This window comes from Gossypium hirsutum, chromosome A07, assembly GCF_007990345.1.
Source record: "Gossypium hirsutum isolate 1008001.06 chromosome A07, Gossypium_hirsutum_v2.1, whole genome shotgun sequence".
Classification (NCBI taxonomy): Eukaryota; Viridiplantae; Streptophyta; class Magnoliopsida; order Malvales; family Malvaceae; genus Gossypium; species Gossypium hirsutum.
Window position 1 is genome coordinate 18,701,250 of NC_053430.1, and position 21,766 is coordinate 18,723,015.

General features: G+C 32.0%; 1 long non-coding RNA gene and 1 pseudogene across 1 annotated transcript; one reads left to right on the top strand and one right to left on the bottom strand.

Moving 5' to 3' along the window:
* Positions 1-5,896, top strand: part of LOC107960054 (ABC transporter G family member 31-like) — a 56,389-nt pseudogene extending 50,493 nt beyond the window's left edge.
* A 2,163-nt stretch (positions 5,897-8,059) lies between these two features.
* On the bottom strand, positions 8,060-9,352 carry LOC107961499 (uncharacterized). Its single transcript, XR_001701311.2, has 2 exons — positions 8,967-9,352; positions 8,060-8,878 (listed from the first exon to the last, which is right to left on the bottom strand). It is a non-coding gene; the product is annotated as an uncharacterized lncRNA (long non-coding RNA).
* Between the last annotated feature and the right edge of the window lie 12,414 nt (positions 9,353-21,766).

Genomic DNA, 21,766 nt, shown 5'->3' on the forward strand with positions numbered 1-21,766 from the left:
AAATTTTGCCTACGTCCTCGGGCACTACCAAATATATTTCACTCCAAAAATTACAAGTGAAATTTACAAATAGGGAGAGAGAATAATGCCTTAAGTAGAGAATGGCAATTATGGGATGAAGAAAGTAAGAAATGGTTAGGCCTATTTATAGTTGAGGTTCAAGGATCAACTTGCAATGTCCCTATACAATTAGGGACCAAAATTGTAATTATCCCATGCCAACTTTTAACCCAACTTGCCAACCAATATTACTTTCTACTTTCGGTGCCCATCCCATTTGACTTTTCAAACAATGATGGGTTCCAATAATCTCCACCTTGAAGATTTGATTAGGATAATCTTATCTTCACACAATTCTTTCTGCTTTTGACAACAATACTTGATAGTGCCTTCTTCAACTGTTAAACTTGCAGGATATTAATCAAATTCAAACAATGTTCGAACTTGGTTGCTGTTACCACCTTGGTCATCATATATGCGGGATTATCTGCAGTCTTGATCTTCTAAAGACAAATTTTCCACTCTTTAATAATTTCCCACACAAAATGGAATCGTACATCGATATGTTTTGTACGTGCATGATAGACTTGATTCTTTGCTAAATGAATAGCACTTTGACTATCACAATACACGTTAATATGCTTCTGAACCAACCCCAAGGTTTTAGCCATACCTTGTAACCAAATAGCCTCCTTTACAGCCTCTGTTACAGCCATGTACTCAGTTTCTGTGGTTGACAATGCAACTGTAGACTGTAGTGTAGACTTCCAACTTATTGGTCCTCCAGCAAGTGTAAACACATAACCGGTGGTTGATCTTCGCTTGTCCAAATCACCGGCATAGTCAGAATCAACGCACCCAATAACACCTTTACCAAGTGTATTATCCTGCTTGAACAGTAATTCAACATCCACGGTCTTCTGAATATACCGTAGAATCCATTTCACAGCTTGCCAATGTCCTTTTCCAGGATTATGCATATACCTACTCACTATACTAACTGCCTGTGAAATGTCGGGTCTTGTACACACCATTGCATACATCAAGCTACCCACTGCATTAGAATACGGAACTTGCAACATGTATTCTCGTTCCGTATTCGTCGAAGGAGATAGTTGTGCAGAAAGCTTGAAATGAGAAGCCAACGGGGTACTTACAGGTTTTGTCTGCTCGTTCATGCCAAACTGCTGTAGTACCTTCTTCAAATACTGCTTCTGAGACAAGCTAACTCTATCATGAGCTCTATCTCTCCATATTTCCATGCCGAGAATCTTTTTAGCTTCTCCTAAATCTTTCATCTCAAACTCGAGATTGAGTTGAGTCTTCAATTTTTCAATCTCAACTCTGCTCTTAGATGCTATTAGCATATCATCAACATATAAGAGCAAGTATATGAAAGTTCCATCTTGTAGCTTTTGAAAATACACACAATGATCAAATTTGCTTCTTGTGTACCTTTGCCCTTTCATGAACTAATCAAATCGCTTGTACCACTGCCTCGGAGATTGTTTCAATCCATAAAGCGACTTTTTCAGTTTGCAAACCCAATTTTCTTTTCCAGCAACCTTGAATCCATCTGGCTGAGTCATATAGATTTTCTCTTCCAAATCACCGTGTAAAAATGCGGTCTTCACATCAAGCTGAACTAATTCAAGATCATATTGTGCAACCAACGCTAGCAAAATCCGAATAGACGAATGCTTCACAACTGGAGAAAACACTTCATTGTAGTCTATTCCTTCTTTCTGAGCGTAACCCTTTGCTACCAATCTAGCCTTGTATCGAATTTCATTTTTATCAGGAAATCCTTCCTTCTTTGCATATACCCATTTGCATCCAATTGCCTTCTTTCCCTTGGGTAGTGTCACCAACTCTCAGGTCTTATTTTTATGAAGAGACTGCATTTCTTCATTCATTGCTTGCTTCCACTTTACACCATCAGGGTTACTTATTGCTTCTGTGTAAGTAGAAGGAACATCATCATCTGCAATTGGAAGTGCATAGGCCACTATATCATCAAAGCGAGCAGGCTTACAAATCTCTCTTCTTGGCCTTCTATATGCAATTGAATCTTGTTGTTGTAGAGGTTCTTGAGTAGAAACCTCTTCATCATTTGTTCCTCCAATATTAGCTGGATCATCGTTAACCTTTTCAAGCTTCACCTGCTGTAAAGTACTGCTGGTTTTATCATCCTTTTGTGAATCCTTGTACTTTAACATGGTTGATTCATCAAAAGTCACATCTCTACTGAAAACAATCTTCCTTGTATCAGGACACCAGAGACGATATCATTTTACTCCATCAGTTATACCCAAGAATAATGCTTTCTTTGCTCTTGGGTCTAACTTAGATTCTTTTACAAGATAATATGCAGTGGAACCAAATACATGTAAAGAATCATAATCAGTAGCAGATTTACCAGTCCACATCTCCATAGGAGTTTTTCCATTTATTGCAGCTGATGGCAAACGGTTAATTAGATGGCACGCATATATAACTGCCTCAGCCCAAAATTCCTTGCCCAATCCAGCATTAGACAACATACATGAAACTTTCTCTAGTATAGTTCGATTCATGCGTTCTGCCACCCCATTCTGCTGTGGTGTATCCCGAACAGTAAAGTGTCGCACAATGCCCTCATCTTGACATACTTGTAGAAATGGATCATTTTTGTACTCAGTGCCATTATCTGATCGAAGTCGTTTGACCTTTCGACCAGTCTGAGTCTCCACCATCTTTTTCCATTTCATAAATGCATCCAAAACTTCACTTTTTCTTTTCATTAGATACATCCATACTTTTCTTGAATAATCATCAACAAAAGTAACAAAATAGTGCATACCTCCCAAATAAGCCACTTTGGTAGGTCCCCACACATCACTGTGAACATAGTCCAGAATTCCTTTCGTATTGTGAATTGCTGGACCAAATTTTACCCGCTTGCCCAGAACACAATGTTCACAGAATTCCATTTTGCAAGAATTTGCACCTTGCAACAAGCCTTGCTTCGCCAATGTCTGCAAAGCTTTTTCACCAGTATGTCCCAATTGCATATGCCATAATCCGGTAGCCTCTGAATCTACATCTTTTGTAGAAACTGTTGATGTTGATCTAATAACTGTACTTCCATTTAAAAAATACAAGTTATTTCTTCTTGTGCCTTTCATCACCGTCAATTGCCCAACTACTACTTTTAGTAATCCATCTCTCAAAGTGATTGTGAGCCCTTTAGATTCTAGGGCCCCTAATGAGATGAGATTTTTCTTCAAGCTAGGTACGTAGCGAACATCTGTCAAGACTTGGATTGAGCTGTCGTGATTCTTCAATTGGACTGTACCTACTCCCATTGTCTTACAAGCACTATCATTGCCCATAAGAACAATTCCACCTTCTAGCTCTTTAAGACTAGAAAACCAGTCCTTATTAGGACACATGGTAAGTACATCCTGAATCCAAAATCCACTCATCCGTTTGACATACCATTGCCATGTCAACCAAGCTAAAGTCTGACTCCTCATCATGCTCCGCTACACATGCATTAGAAATAGCCTTGCCCTTTTATAGCTTAGGACAATTCTTTTTCCAATGCCCTTTTTCACGGCAAAAGGCACATTCATCTTTGGCGGGTCTCCCTTTGGACTTTTCTCTTCTACCAGATTTGCTGCTGTGTGAACGACCTCTTACTGTTAAGACTTCTGCAGTTGTATCTCTGTGATCTCTTTTATCTTTCTTTCGAGTCTCAGATCTATACAACGCACTACAGACTGCATCAAATGTGATCGTGTCCTTCCCATGAAGCAATGTGGTGGTAAGATGATCATATTCATCAGGAAGGGAATTCAACAACAATAATGCCTTGTCTTCATCTTCAAATTTCTCATCCAAATTTAGCAAGTCTGCTAAAATTTTATTGAATGAGTTTACATGGTCATTCATCGACATACCGGGTACGTACGTGAATCGATAAAGTTTCTTTTTCATATAAAGCCTATTTTCAAGACTTTTCGTTAGAAACTTTTCTTCCAGTGTATCCCATAACTTCTTCGCTGATGTCTCCCTCATGACAGAGTACTTCTGCTCTTTGGCCAAACATAGGCGGATTGTACCACACGCCTGTCTATTGATCTTGGCCCACTCCTTGTCATCCATCTTGTCAGGTTTTTCTTCAAGGGCTATATCTAGCTCTTGCTGACATAAGACATCCAGGATCTCACATTGCCACATACCAAAATTATTGGTACCGTCAAATTTCTCTACTTCAAATTTTGCATTTGTCACAGTAGTCTTTGCTGATGACGATGCTGCTGTCATTTTTCTCCTCAATCCCAACTACTGTATACGTGAACAGTACCATATACGTGAATAGTGCCGTATACGTGAATAGTACCGTATACGTGAATAGTACCGTAAACGGTCGTATTCCCCAAGTACGAATCTGGCTCTGGTACCAATTGTTGCGCGGAAACGTGTGAAAGAGTAAAAATATTGTACTGAAAAATCACACTAAGTTCAATTCCCAGGAAAGAGAGGTAGATCACGAAGATCACTTAAATACCAAGTCTTTCCTAGCCAGAATATCCCTCTATCGTAATTTAATAGCACAATAAATCACTACAATCACATTCACAAAATATGCAAAATAAAAAATAAAGAACACTAGAATTTTAACGAGGTTCAGCAAATTTTGCCTACGTCCTCGGGCACTACCAAATATATTTCACTCCAAAAATTACAAGTGAAATTTACAAATAGGGAGAGAGAATAATGCCTTAAGTAGAGAATGGCAATTATGGGATGAAGAAAGTAAGAAATGGTTAGGCCTATTTATAGTTGAGGTTCAAGGATCAACTTGCAATGTCCCTATACAATTAGGGACCAAAATTGCAATTATCCCATGTCAACTTTTAACCCAACTTGCCAACCAATATTACTTTCTACTTTCGGTGCCCATCCCATTTGACTTTTCAAACAATGGTGGGTTCCAATAATTTGGATCAAATTTATTTCATGAATCCAATATCTGATCATACCAAGTAGTAATTACAAGAAAATTTTGTGAACCTGCTCCAATAAATGCAACTTTGCTTATATGAATCTTTTTGTTATATTATGCAGGAAAATTTTTTCTTTATCTTCTCTTCATGTTTCTTACCTTCACATATTTCACCTTTTATGGTTTGATGGCTGTTGGTCTCACACCTTCTCAGCATACGGCATCAGTCCTCTCTTCTGCCTTTTACTCTTTATGGAATCTCCACTCTGGTTTTCTTGTCCCAAAGCCAGTACGTAGTGCATATTCTACTGTCGATATCTTACTGAAAAAGTGATAGTAAAATTTCTAGTTGATTATTGTTCACCTTTTTGTGCAGAGAATTCCAGGATGGTGGATCTGGTTCTATTACGTTTGTCCTGTTGCATGGAGCTTAAAGGGTATTATCAGCTCTCAGCTTGGCGATGTCGAAACCATGATTGTTGAACCAACATTTAAAGGCACTGTGAAGGAGTATGTATCAACATCCTTCGGTATTGATGTTGGGATGATGGGGCCTACAGTGGCAGTCTTACTCGCCTTTTGCATTTTATTTTTCAGCGTCTTCACTTTATCAATAAAATTTCTCAACTTCCAAAAAAGATAGAGCAATGAATTACAGAGCTATGGTCTACAGTTTAAGTGGGACAAAGCAAAATAGATGCATTAAAAGCAAGTATCATTCCCTTAATGACATCTATTTAAAGGGACATTAACCTACCAACTCACCCAACCACTCGGTACAACATAGGGCAAAAAGAGAAGACACTTAACCCAAAACAGTTTAGCTTCTTCTTAATGTTGCTACCGCCACAGGAGTTACTTGAGTTTGTGAATTTTGTAAACTTACTGCCATCTTGATTATCTAATCTTATATTTATCATTTTTTATATATAAAAGCAATATGCTCTAGTTTTTCATTATATTACTAAATTTCTTATTTAAATTTTTTTTATTATTTATAAGCTTTATCATATATTTTTAATTTTACTAAAATATTTAGTTAATTAAATTTAATTATAAGAAAACTTATCATGCTTATAAACAAGAAATCTAACTCAACTACAAAATTTTTATTAAGTGAATTTATATAATAATAAAAATTTTAAAATTTATATTATAATTTATTTATATTTAAATTATCATGTCTCCATTAACAAAAAGAAAGATTATATTAAGTTAGATTTAAATAATAATTTTTAATTATTTATATAATAGATAACTTTATATTTTATACATGAAACTTTATAAATATATTAATTATATATTACCTAGGAAGCATTATGGTCAAATTTTCAATATTAAGGGAAAAAATAAAAATTAAATAGTGAAGAGTTTAAATTACAATATATCAATTTTTATAGTTTGTACAAATATTTTAATAATGATAAAAATTGTTTTATTATTTTGAATAATGTAGTGTTGTATTAATTATATGAAATAAAATTATATTCTACAATGAATAAAATAAAAATGTTTCAATTATTATTTGAATTTTTTGTATTATTATAATATTTAAAGAGAAATTATTTAATATACTATTAGTGGAGTTTTTAGAATTAATATATTTTAATTATATTCAAAAGTTTTAATAACACATTTTACTTTATACTAATTATAGAAATTAAAAACACATTATTAAAAAAGAATTTAAAAAATTAAATGTATAAAATCACATTCAATGTCCCAACATTTAGTTTTTAAAAGTAATAAATTTTTTGAAGTGTAATTTACAAAACAAATATTAAAATTTTATACTTGTAAAAATTATTAAAAAAAAACTTTGTTTGTAGTATAAACAAGTATTAGAAAACTGCTAAATAGCATTATATTTTTAAATATTTTATTAAAATTTTAAACAAATATTAAAGGAACATTTTCTTTATATTTTTAATACAGTTAATATTTGATACATTAACAATCTATCTTTTTTATTCCGCAAATAACCTTAAAAAATTATCATGTGTCTTTTTTTTTAATATTTTATTATACCTCTATAGGAAACTTGTCAACCCTTAACTTACGGAGGAACCTAGAAATTTTACTAGAAGTGTACCGAATATTATTCATTTTTCATATTACAAAATACTTGTTTTTAGACAAAAAAATAACATTAATAATTACTTTCTTAAATTTGAAATAATGCAAGTCCAAACTTTAGAGATAATATTATTAAAGGAACAACCACAAATCTTAAACATAAATTATAGAACGAATATAAAAGATACCAAAAACAAGCTAGTGACTAAACTAAATTAAATAAAAATGTTTAAAAACTTATTAATTACATATTTCAAAATTTTAAATTTTATTTGTTCGCAAATAAGTCGTTTAATATTATTTGAAAATTTTATAAAATATATATTCGAGATTTTTATTTCTCTTTAACTTCATAATATTTTTTTTGAAAAAAATATTATGAATTAATTTAATATGTTAATACTTATTAGGTATAATGACTTATTTGGGTTTTCAACTTAACAGAAAAAAAAGAGTTACTTTAGCCTTCTATTTAATTTTTCGTCTCTTTAACTCTTAAATTTGCCTCTCTTTTTTTTTTATCAAATCACTCCAAAATGAATTCAAAAATTAACGGATGCTAACTTTGCTGACGTGGAAGTCCACATGTAATCATATTATCAATTAATTAATTTTTTAAATTCAAAAAATTCCAAAAAAATATAGAAAGATTTTAAAAAGTTTTTTAAAAAATATATAAAAACAAATTTTATTTTTAATAATTTTTTAGGTTTTAAAGATTTTATAATGTTATTTAAAAAATTTTAAAAAATTATAATTTTCTATATTTTTGAATTCTTTTTATTTTTTGAATTTTTAAAGAAAATTAATTAATTACTAATGTAGTATACACATGGACTACCACATGTGTGTCACGTTTTAAAGTTAACACCTCTAACTTTTTTATCTATTTTGAGGTGATTTGATAAAAAAACGTAAATTCGAGAATTAAGAGAGACGAAAAATTAAATAAACTGTTAAAATAATTTTTTTATAAAATTAAAGGATCAAATAAATTATTATATTTAATTATTAAGGTAGAATTGCAAAAAAGAAAAACCTTAATGTGGGCTTTTGGTTTTATGCCCTTAACCTTATTTTTATTCACACCTTCAACCTGATGATTTTTTCAAAAATTATCTTAATTTTAACAGTAAACATAAGTTAACCGTCAATCAAGCACCTATCAACAAAATAAGCTGGCCACTGTGACATCATAGAAGACATTATCTAAGAATTTTTTTTCATTTCGTTTCATCTTTTTTCTTCTTCTCCCTTCTTATCTTCCTCCACTCCTCTTTCTCATCTAAAAAAAAACTAAAACCGAAAACCCATCTTTACTCCATGGATATCAGTTTCATTTAATTTATTTTTTTTAATTTCTCGAGCTTTTATGGTTCAAAAATGGCAGACAAAGCTAAAACTGAAAACCTATCTTTACTCCATGGGTATCAATTTCTTTTCTTTGTTTTTTCTTTTTTTTTTAATTTCTCGAGCTTTTACAATTCAAAAATGGCGAACAAAGCTAAAATCGAAAACCCATCTTTACTCCATGGAAAATACAAGCTTGGTCGTATGTTGGGTCAAGGAAACTTCGCCAAAGTCTACCATGCGAATAACCTTCAAACAGGGAAGAATGTCGCCATGAAAGTGGTGGGCAAAGAGAAAGTGATCCAAGTCGAAATAAAATTCAGCAGCTGAAATAGAAACTACTCCTGCATTTTGAATACTTTCAATCAAACACCTAAAGTCATTGAATTGACTTTCTTCTCCAGCATGCTCTTGGGTGAAAGACAATTCTTCATCAACTGTAGGGAATATTACATTGTCCTACAATAGTTCAAAATAGAGCAATCCAATCATCAATTTCCTGCTTAAAATATAAGCAAACAAGTATACAACAAAACTAGCAATCTACCTTTGCCCAGGCAGGATCTTTTATTTATTTATTTTTATTTTTTTGAGATGGGAGCTGAATCTCGGAGGTTAATATCCAATCTTTTAGACCCGAACTCGAAAACCCGAATCACCATCTCCAAAATCATGGAATCATCTTGGTTCAGAAAATCAATCCCCAAGACAAAAACAACTAAAGAAGAAATAGAATTTGAAGCTTTGAATAGGGAGAAATCTTGTAAACCCGAGACCTTAAATGCACTCCACATAATTTCATTGTCGGAAGGCTTCGATTTATCTCCGTTGTTCAAAGAGAAAAAAAAAGGGAAGAGAAAGAGGAGTTGAGGAAGAGAGGAAGGGAGGAAGTTATAGGGAAGATAAAGAGGAGTTGAGGAAGGGAAAGGAAGAATGAAGATGGAAACAAAATGAAAAAAAAAAAAAAGATGACATCATCTATGACGTCACATATGTTTAATTAGTTGATTGACACTTGATTGACAGCCAATTCATATTTACTATTAAAATTAAATTAATTTTTTAAAAAATTATAATGTTGAGGGTATTAATAAAAAAAAAGGTTAATGACAAAAAAACTAAAAACCCTCAAACATTAAGGGTTTATTTTGCAATTATGCTAATTATTAAATACACTCAACTTAAGCATTACATGTAGAGGTGTTCATGGGTTGGATCGGGTTTAGGCTAGGTCTAAACATTATATTAATACCCTTTATACTTACCAAGTTTGGCCTGACCCAAAATATGGGCGTAAAATTTTGCCTAAGTTTGTCTATTTTTGTAAATAGCTAACTCAAGTCCATTTTAGGCCCGTCAATAATATTTTTTTTAAATTAATATATATTTATATTATTTTAATTTAATATTTAATAATTTAATATTTTTTTATTAAAACTTTATAAATAATTATCTTTTAACTTTTTTTAATGTTTACATTATAATAGTATTATATGTTAATAGAGATTTAAATTTTAAGTGTTATAAATTACATAATATATAAAAATATCATATTATAAATTATTATAAACTTAAAAATGGATTAGGTCAAGTTAAGCTTGGGCTTCAGATATTCAAACTCAAATTTAGGTCAAATCTTACACAGGTCTAAAATTTTTGTCCAAACTTATTTTTCAAGTTTAATATTTTTACTAAAACCTTCTAAAATTTCAAGCGATCTTTTGAATTTGAGCCAGTAACTCGATGTATGAATCAATCTAACTGCATTGAATAAGAAACGAGATGTATTTATATCCAATATTAAAAAAGAATCCTTAAAAAGTTCTTAGTTAATTTATAGGAATGTTTGACTAAATTGAAGTTATTAAATTTTGGATTCACGAAAAAAATATTGCATCAAGGAAGCAATTTACCACTAAATGTAACACTCTTATACCCGGTTCGACTCAAAGAACCTGATATAAGCATATTACATTTGGTGCCAAAGTGATTTTGGCTAATCACTAATATATTTGAACATTTAAAAAAAATTAAGTTTTCATAACTTATATTTTTGTCCCTATTACTTGGAACACATTTGATCTTCCTAAGTAATTTTGAAATATACCCTCTTGGCACTTGGAGATGTGATGAGATGGATGCTCACAACCTCAATTACAACTCTTCAAAATCACTGTACCTAATTTGTGCACAGAAAACAAAACCGTACGCTGAGTAAAAACTCAGTGGTATTTCTATAATCCGAATATTTAAAGACAAGACAATATAATAGGCACAATTAAATTATAAGGACATATTAATGTCTAGTATCATGACTATCATTTTTTTTATTAAACAATATCCTAATTCACACAATTGCTATATAAATGATTATTCACATATCAAACCATATTTATTCATACAATGACATTAGTCATGCAATACTCAATTCATGAATACATAATTATATACCATACTCAATTTTCATCACTTACTATATAATAGCTTTCCATAATTTGCTCACATATCAATTAAACAATGGCACTATCCATTCCATATTCAATTCAGAAGTATATAACTCATGTATTTCATGTATTTACAACATATTTCACATTCTATTTTCGATTCACTATATCAATTTCATTTCTTATACCAAGTCATTTCAATATCAATTATAAAATTTTATTATATGTTTACCCCTATTAACATGACTCAGACTCGGATGAATACACGGATCCAACCAACACACAAGTTTGACACCCAGTGCCTCATTGCATAATTCAAAGTAATTATTTGACACCTAGTGTCTCATTGGCTAAACCGAAGTAAATTGGCACCCAGTGCCTCATCGAATTAATTCGAAGTAGTAAATTGACACCCAGTGACTCATCGACTCGAAGTCGAAGAAATATTTGAACTCTTTCAATCCTTTGGCATGCTATCTATATCCGACTCAGCCCGATACAATTAATAGGGTTTAATTTCACATTTCAAATATAATCAATATCCAATACTGGTTTTTCATATAATCACATAATTACACATATAATCATTTCAATACAAAAATCAATGTATTCAATATATATATCTACCAATTCAATTCACTCAATCAATTATCAAAATATCAATTATTTACCTCAACACTTACCATATACATTAAATAAAAATTACAACAATTAATAACTAGTTTCGGACTATAGAAATACAAACCGAAAATTCCGAACTATTCCTCGTCGACTTTATCTTTTTCCTTTTTAGTCTAGGATTTCGGTACGATGTTAGCTACGAAATTAAAACAATTAAAATTCATTAATACAATACAATTCAATCTCATATTTAATATTTCAATTTTTACTCAATATTTGCCTAAATTTCAATTTAATCCCTAAATCGAGACTAACTTTATTTCTTCACAATTAATCTTATATTTTCATACAAATTCTACTTTAAACTAAATTTAAATCCCCATTTTCACTTAAATACCTAAATTTTGAATTTTCACAATTTAGTCCCTAATACTCAAAATTTACAATTTATTTTACAATTCAATCTTTTTTTATTTCTAACTTAAAAATCTATTAATTTAGTTCCTACTACTAAAATTATTCAACATAGACAACACTTGAAAACTCAATAATTTTAGACAACACTTAAAAACTCAATAATTTCTAAAATTTCGAGTATAAGTCGGGTAGTATTTAACACCAGGATTCTAAAAACATAAAAATTACTAAAAAAAGTGACTAAATTGACTAACCAATTGAACTTGGAAACTTTGAAACCCTTGGCCGTGGCTTCCTTCTTTCTCTTTTTCTTTTTCTTTCTATGTCGTTTAACCTTCTATCTTTCTTTTTGTTTCTTTTATTTATTATATTTTCTTATTATAATATATAATATTATAATATTATATCTTAATTATATATGATATAATATATATACTTAATAATTAAGATATAATATTATAATATTATAATATATTTATTTTAACTTTAAGTTTTATAAATATTTCTCTTATGCTGCCTCATTTATAAGCAATGACATAATTTCTTATTTAGTTCTTTTAATTTTTCTTTAATCTATAATTTAGCTTTCACTCTTTATGCAATTTAGTCCTTATAACTAATTACTCTTAATTCATGCAAATTCACCTAACCAAAACCTAATTAACCACACAACTAGCTTCATAAATATTTTTAATAAATATTTATGAGTTTGATTGATGAAAATGGAGTCCCGAAAATGCACTTTCTAACACTCGTGACTATCGAGTCATTACAATTCTCCCCCTAAATAAATTTCGTCCCCAAAATTTACCTAAAAAGAGGTGGGGGTAATGGTATCTTATAGTTTCTTCCAGTTCCCAAGTCGTTTCCTCAACACTATGACTACATCATAATACTTTCACTAACAAAACTCGCTTTTTACGCAACTCTTTCACCTCACGTGCCAAAATCTCAACTGGTTTTTCCTCGTATGACAAATCAGGTTGAATCTCAATATCTTCCGTCAAAATAACATGAGATCTGTAACGCCTCAAAATATTTGTTTATGTTTCTGTAATTGTTTAACACAAATCTGTATCTACTTCAGTGGTTAAGTGTTCTAGGTGTGTGTGAAAGGTCTAAGTTCAAGGCTTTACTTTAGCAAATTTTGGCTATTTTTGGATCTAAGCTCTACCTTTGCTCTTTGGGCTTATATTATATTGTTCGTTAATTCATATCAGAATAAGCCTACTGGTTCGAGTGGTAAGGGAGTTGGTGTGTTAGAGGTCTTGTGCTCGAGTCCCTGCACGAGTATGGGTACTAAGTTTTTGCTCAGTTGACTTGGAGAGTCTCGGTTGAGCTAGGATTCTAAGAAGTGGGTGTTAATGGGAGAGAGGGGAGTAATTTGAGGCATATAGGGATAATTGTTAATTAATTTTATTTTTATTATTTTTATTTTGTTTTTTTTTCAAATTCCCCAAAACTCTTCCAGCTTTTGTCGTCTGTTTTCCCTTTTTCTCTGCCGATTTTTCCTTGTAATATCCCGAATAGGGCCTAATCGAAATAGTGATTTCGTGACCATAAATACGAGATAGAAATAATTATTTTATAATTATTTTGAGGTTTATGATATGATTGCATGATTGTGTGAAAATTTCGTGATGAAATTCTATCCCATAAAGTGCTTAAGTTGAGATTAGGGACTAAATCGAATAATTTGCAAAACTTGCATTCTAGAAGTTTTTAGTATGAAATTTCTTTGGAATATTAATGAGGAGGTCTTAAATAGAAATTTTACCAATTTCTAAGTTTATGGAAAAAAATTTGGACGGATGGAATTTTTGAAAGTTTAGTAAGAAAGGGTATTTTGGTCATTTTGATATTAAATGAAATAAAATGGGAAAAATAACACAAAAATGGTCATCTTCTCCATAAGTTGCTGCCAAATTTTTCTCTCTCCATCACTAGGGTTTCTTCAACTTTCAAGCTTCATAGTAAGTGATTTCAAGCCCCGTTTTTAATGATTTTTATGTTTTTGAAATCCCGGTAGCTCGGTTTAGCTTATGCTAGCAATAATTCAACCTAGGTTTCATAATTGGAAAAATACCCGTAGGTAAAATTTGTGTATTTTGGTGTTTTATTATAAAATAAGAGGTTTTAAATTATGTTAGACAACTTGTGCTACTCGGTTTTAAGTGAAAACGAGTAAAAGGGCTTAATCGGTAAAAATACCTAATAGTCATAATTACATGTTAGAGTGAGAATCTGATGTTGCTATAGAAGGGAAAAATGATCAGCATGTCATAAAACATAAGAAAATAGGATGAATTTTAATTTATGAGATTTGGGGTAAAAGTGTAAATATGTGAAAGTTTAGGGGCAAAATTATAATTTTTCCAAAATATGATTTTGGGTTGATTTGAATAATATGAGTCCTAATTAGGCTATATTTGAAATGATAGAGTAAGGAAAATCGAAATTCGGGCTAAAATCGACAAAATACCAAGTTATGGAAAAATGGTAAAAATGACCATTTTCGCATACGAGGTAAGTTCATGTGTAAATGTAGTAACATAATTGTCATTTTAAGTAATTTAATTTAATTTATATGATATGATGATTAATATCATGAAATATTATGCTTTGTGGTTATTATTGAGAAATATGCAAATTATGTGTGCTACTTGTTAAATAAGAATTGCTACTGAGTATCAGTTATTATTCTGAAGAGTTCAACGGAAAAATCGATTAAGTAAAAATACATGTGAACATGATTATATGATGAATAAGAGCAGGCTACTATGCGTACCCGATAACTTCGATCATGTGTGTAGTACTAAGTGCAGGCTACTACGTGTATTAGATGGTTAGGTCACGTGTGTAGTACTAAGTGCAGGCTACTACGTGTACCGGATAATTGGTCGCATGTGTAGTACTAAGTGCAGGCTACTATGCGTACTAGATAGCTTGGCTACATATGTGGCACTTATGTGCAAACTTTCCATGTATCCGAATTATATTCTGAATGTGTTCAACGGGTAAAATTCTAGCGAAATGGAAGAATTCTCGAGATGAAAGTGACTAGTTGGTAAGTGTTGTGGAACGAATACTTTGTACAGAAATGTACTTAACCCTCAGGTTGAGACTTCAATATAACAATAATATGATATGAATGCTTTGGTGATATTATGCAAATGTGGACTTCGTATTATTGCATGGTTATGTTACTTGCTATTTACATGTGAACTTACTAAGCATTCATGCTTACTCCCTCCCTTCCATTCATTGTAGTTTTGACAAGCCGGCTTGGAGAACAGGACGGTTGGAGGCACACTCACACTATCAACGGACCATCTCGGTAAAGTGGCTTGCATATTTTGGAAATATGGCATGTATAGCATTATAATCCTTTTGTGTAGATAATCTTATGATATGGTGAATGAGTGATGTGGAAATGCTTGTTGATGATTAGCTATTGGAATGTCTAATCAAAATTTATATTTAGTGTTATGTATACTTAATGTATTACCTATTCCATGGAAAACCATAAAATGGTGAAATTGGCTATAAAATAGTGTCATACAGCAGCAGTTATGTAAATTTGAAAAATCATTAAAAATAGTAGAAATGGAATTAAATAATGAATAAGTTATGGAATCGAAGCTTGATGAGTCTATTTTCATATAGGAGAAACGAAACAGTAAATGAGTTATATTTTATGAGATATTTAAATTTTAGTGGAATAGGGTAAGAGCGATCTCTGAATCCCCTGTTCTGACTTTAAAAATTCACCATAAATTGTACAAAAACACTTAGGAGTTTTTCCTTACATGTATGAAATCCTTATTGAGTCTAGTTTTATGATAAATAAATGGAAAATCATTGATACTCTTTACAGGGATATATTTGATTCGTAATACACAGGGGTCAGAGTAGTCGAACCTTGAAACATGAGAGAATTTAACTAATAATCTGTACTAATTTGCCTTACCAAAAATTATAGAAAAAAATTAGTAGATAGATATATGAGTCTAGTTTTAGGTAAAATTTACGGAATTGGATTTTGAGTTTTGTAACTCGAGATATGAATTTTTAAGCGACTATGATGTAGTTAGCCAGCTTGTCTAGAAATTTTAAGATAAATTGTTTGAGCTGTTTAATTAATGAATTAAGTCCGTTAACACCTCATGCTCGACTCCGGTGATGGTCTCGGGTACGGGGGCGATACGTTCCTTGCCTCTTTCCCTTCTTTTCGATTTACCAAAATTGTCTCCGTTGTATTCAACGTTCGATTGCGCTCGTTCGGTAAGTAACTGTTTTATTATTACCTTTTGTTTTGTGGTTAGTCTTCTAAAAGGGGGTTGTTTGGTTCTTTGTTTAGGGGAAGATCGAGATTCTGTTGGTGACCCTACAGCGATTTAAGCATTAAGGGTTCGTTCCGTCACTAGAAAGTATGCGGATACATTGTTGGATGTAGTGAGTTTCTGTTGTAGTTTAGTTCCGTTAAGTTTTCGAAGAGGATACTAAAATTGGGCTTTTGGATACGTTATTTTTAGGGTTCAAAAGGCTTAAGAGTGGTTTCACATTAAACCGATAATAGATGTGTACCCGAAACACAGAGAAATGAGATTCGACGAAAGCCAAAAAACCCTCCTATTGATGCCACACGGCCGTGTGGTAAGCCGTACGCGATGACACGACCGCGTGATCAACGAAAGCAAGGCCGTGTGCAAGACATGACCGTGTGATGGCCGAAGTGTGGCCGTGTGAACTACACGAGCTAGGCCAAATTAGGCGTGTGGGTCCACACAAGCACGCCACACGGGTGTGTGGTATCTGTGCCAGGCCGTGTGATCCGCATGAGTGAGGCCAATTTGGGCGTATGGGCCCACACGGGCATGTGGGCCCATTTATTTTGAATTTTTCCCTAGGGTTGCACGGGTCATTCCAAACGACTGTGGGTCTACTGTAGGGTCGATAAAGGCTAATTAAACCCTAATCTGTATGAACTGTCTGTTTGATAGTTTGTCCTGATTAGAATTCTGATGCATATCTACTTGCACTATTATATGTTATCTGTATATGATCATAAGCATGTGAGCATGTTAGATTTTTTTTTTGTACTTGTATATTTCTGTATCTGATACTGGGGTTGGGATGATGTATATTGGAGGATGTGTTCTGAAAGACAATTTACGCATATTATCTAGCAGCATGGCTGCATTATATCTGTTATGTGTCGCATCGGTACTATATGTTGTGTAGGGATGGGTAGGTATTTTAAACCCCACATAGTGTGTAGGGATGGTGGAAGATGGTGTGTAGAGGATAGGGTTAGGATTCTGATTCTGATTTGTATATCTGTATCTGTAATGGGCTTAGGCCTAAATCTGTATCTGACCGATTTTGTTTTCCTATATGTGTGTGCATGCTTAATACTGTGGGGTTACACACTGAGTTTATGTAAACTCAATCCTTTCTATTTGATCTGTACATGTAATCCATAGAGTTAGGCAGATAGCTGTAACGGGAGACTCGACGATGACCACCTATTACGTACTATTTCCGATTTGGTTTTACTTTAAAATTTTGATTCCTTTCTGGGTATTTTTTTTTGTAAAATGTGGACTTTTCAGATTGTTGTTTTAATTTGGGTTTGACTGCGTATTATGCTTTTAATGTTGCCAAACTCGACAAAAGCTTAGATTTTACCAAAAACAAAGGCTTTACAAAAATATCGAACGATTTTTCCTAAACTTAATGATTTTATAAGCTTCTGCTAAAAGGAGGTACGTCTGAAGACACTTCGACTAATTAAATGAACGTTTTGGAATAAATATAAACAAATAGGAGTTAAATAATCAGAATTGTTTTTTACCAAGATAACCCCGTTTTCAAAATCTATTCCATATGACATCACTAGATTTGACCATAACGTTTAGGCCGAGTTTGGAGTGTTACATTTAGTGGTATCAGAGCCAGGTTGTAAAACTTGACTGTGAATTCTGGGTTTCAAAATATGTTTTAAAGAATTGGTTTTCAAATGGTTTAAAAATATTTTGGGTTTCAAAATCTATTCCATATGACATCGCTAAATTTGACCATAACATCTAGGCTGAGTTTAGGGTGTTACATTTAGTGGTATCAGAGCCAGGTTGTAAAACTTGACTGTGCATTTTGGGTTTCAAAATATGTTTTAAAGAATTGGTTTTCAAATGGTTTAAAAATATTTTGATTAAGAAGGTGGTACGCCAAGTCTCCAGCACCGATCCTGTAAGTATTCTGAAACTTAGATAATTTATTTTAAAATACTGTTAGATAGCATAATCTAAAAACACTATAGTTGGTACTCTCAGGAAATTGTAGTGAAACGAATAAAGACTGAAACTTTTAGAAACATTACTGAACTTCTGATATTTACTACATAAAACACATGTTAATAAATATTGAACTAATGAATAAAACTCTTAATGTAGATAAGACTTCGAAATTACAATGAGCACATGAGGTATCCATGGATGTGGTACTTGAGGCTGAGGTAGAAGTCCTAGAGGGGCTCGAGCTGAGTCCTCATCACTAGGCAGCATGCCAAATTTGGATACTAATGAGACACCTGTGTCACCTGCTACTAAGACTGGGTCTTAGTGTCATTCAGCTAGGGACGACGCACTGTCCTAAGCCATGCTGAGGATATTAGAGAGGGTCATTGGACCCAATTCTAGATCTGGGGGTTGAGGGTCAGTAACTGAGCTACTCCGGTCTAATGGAGTTGTTTAGGGGTGTCACAAAAGTCGCCCCTAATGTAGATGAGTATTGGTTGGAGGCCACTGAGAGGATTATGGATGATTTGGGTTGTACCCCTGAGCAGAAATTGAAGGTGCAGTCTCCTGTTTCCCGATGAGGCTTTCCAGTGGTGATTAACGGTTAAGGAGGGAACTCAGTCGGATCGTCTGACTTGAGAATTCTTTAAGATTATATTTCAGAGCAAGTATGTGGGAGCTAGCTATGTCGATGCTCCCAGGCGTGAGTTTTTGAACCTCACGCAAGGTGATCGATCTGTGGCCGAGTATGAGGCCGAATTTTTTAGGCTAAGCTGCTATGCTCGAGGTATAGTGGCATCAGAATATGAGAGGTGTGTTCGTTTTGAGGATGGAATGAAAGATAATCTGAGAGTTTTGATAGCTTCATAGAGGGAGCACGAGTTTTCTGTTCTGGTCAAGAAGGCGAAGATAGCTGATGATGTTAAGCGCGCGAAGTGCCAGAATAGAGATAGGGAGAGAAGTAAGAACAAGAGGGATTCAAAACCCTCGAGTTCTGTGCAGAGGCCTAAGAAAAAGGCTAGATCTGATGGGCCAGTTAGAGTGAGAGGCCTTGTTGCTTCTACTGGGATGCTACCTTGTGGTGATTGTGGGAGACGCCATCCGGGCGAGAGCTGGAGAAGGATTAAAACTTGTTTGAGGCGTGGGTCTCTTGAGCACCGTATTAAAGAGTGTCCAAAGCAAGAAAATCAGATGCGAGCTTCAGTTCCGAGTATTATATAGCATCAGAGAGCAGTGTAGCAGCCGCCTAGGGGCCGGAAACAGGCTAGGGGTGGTAATAGTTTGGGTCATGGATAGAGAGCACCGGGCAGAGGTGCTGGACAGACTGAAGCGAGGCAACTTGCTTTGGATTATGGTGCACATCACCGAGAAGACAGAGATGCTCCTGACGTCATTACCGGTATGTAATGACCCAAAATTCATAGGTATCGAAAAAATGAGTTATAGGGCCTTCGTCTTAGTAAAATAAGTTCAAAAATAATTAATAAAAATAATTATGAGCCTAGTGGTATGTCTAATTAGGTTTTAATTAGGTGAATTTAGCTTAATTTAGAGTAATTAGTAAAAAGGACTAAATTGAATAAGGGGTAAAAGTTTAATTATAAAGTAATAGAAAATGAAAAGGATTATAATAGTAATTAAATCATTTACAAAAGTTGAGGCGGCATATATGTATTAAAACCTAAGATTTTTTAGGTTATATTTAAATATTATATATAATTATTATAATTATTAATTAACATAATGGTTTTATATTAGATTATTATTATTAGTACTATTATTAAATAAATTAAATGGTAAATAATTTTATAATAATAAAAATATACATTTGTAAAAATTATATTGGTACATTTGTAATTTAAATACTCAAATTACTTATAATTTAAGTATAAATATATTTTATAATAATTAATTGTATTAATTATATTATGAGATTTTTATATAACAAATAAATTAAAGTTATGACAAATGTATGAGGATGATAGGGTACAAATGTAATAACATGTATGTGTACAAATGTAATATATGTAATTAATATTAAAATAGATATTTATTAATTATTATTATGTTAAAGATATTTATTAAATTAAATAAATAAATTATGAGATTTTTTTTGAAAAACAAATTAGATAATGACATTTGTAATAATATAAATGTGTACACTTGTTATATAATAATTAATTTACTTAATATTAAAGTAAAAGAAATTTTAATATATGATATTTATATTATATTATGTTAATAAAATAATAAAGCATAAAAGAAATAAAAAAAAACAAAGAAACAAAACAAAAGAAAAAGAGAGAGAGAGAGAGAGGGAGAGAGAGAGAGAGAGAAACAGAGAGCATTTCGAAGGTAGTAGGAAAAGAAAGAAAGAAAAGGAAAAAAGAAAAAGAAAAACTAAGGGTTTAGGGTTTAAAGCTTTGATAGGTAAGTCAATCAAGCCTTTTTCTTTTAATTTTGATATTTTAGAAGTCTTAAAACAAGATTTTGATAGAATTAAGTTGATAGTTTGGAAGTTCATAAGTTTTTAAGTATAGTTTATGTTGAACAGAAAGAAGAATTAGGTATTTAATTGAATAAATTTTAAGTTAGAATTGATTAAATGATTAAATTATAAACTAGGCTATAAGTTTTATGTTGTATGGATTAAATTGAAGAAATTTTGAAATTAGGAAAATATACTAAAAAATTAATAATTAAATGTAAGTATGGAGGAAATTTGAATAGAAATAAAGTATGAATTGAATAACAAAAGTAAGTAAAATTATCTAGGATTAAATTGGGAATAAGGTAGGAATTGATTAGAAATTCAATTATTTATTTTAATTAGTGTTGTAATTATAGTATAATTATTTTAATTTTCGTAGTTAACAAAGAACCAGAGATATCGGCTCAAAAAAGAAAGGAGAAGATTACCGAGGAGTAAATCAAGAATTTCGGATTTGTATTACTATAATTCAAGTTATTTATTATTAAGTATTAATTTTAAATTTATTTATTTTATAGTAAATAAATATTGAGGTAAGTAATTTTATTGAATTGAATTTAGAAAATTGAATTGAATGAGAAATACGTGTTAGTATTACTATAATTCGAATTTAATTATTATTAATTGTTGAATTTTAAGTTAATATGCATAGTAAGTATTAGTATTGAATTGTATGAAATTAAATTGAATTGTGATTATATATGAATAATTGAAATGCATATTGAATTGAGAAAGTGTATTGAATTATGAATATGTGAATTGAAAATTTATTGAAAAATGGAAAATGATTGAATTGAAAATGTGAGAAATTGCGACTGAATTGAATTGAGATTTATTTGTGATCCAGAAACCCTATTAACTAGTCAGGCTGAGTCGGATATAGTTGGCATGCCATAGGATTGGAAGTATTCAGGGATGCTTCGACCTCGAGTCGATGAGACACTGGGTGTCATACTGTTACTTCGGATAGATTCAATGACGTACTGGGTACCACTTTACTTCGGCTAGGCCGATGAGACACTGGGTGTCAACTTTGCTTCGAACTATCCGATGAGGCAATGAGTGCCAAATTGGT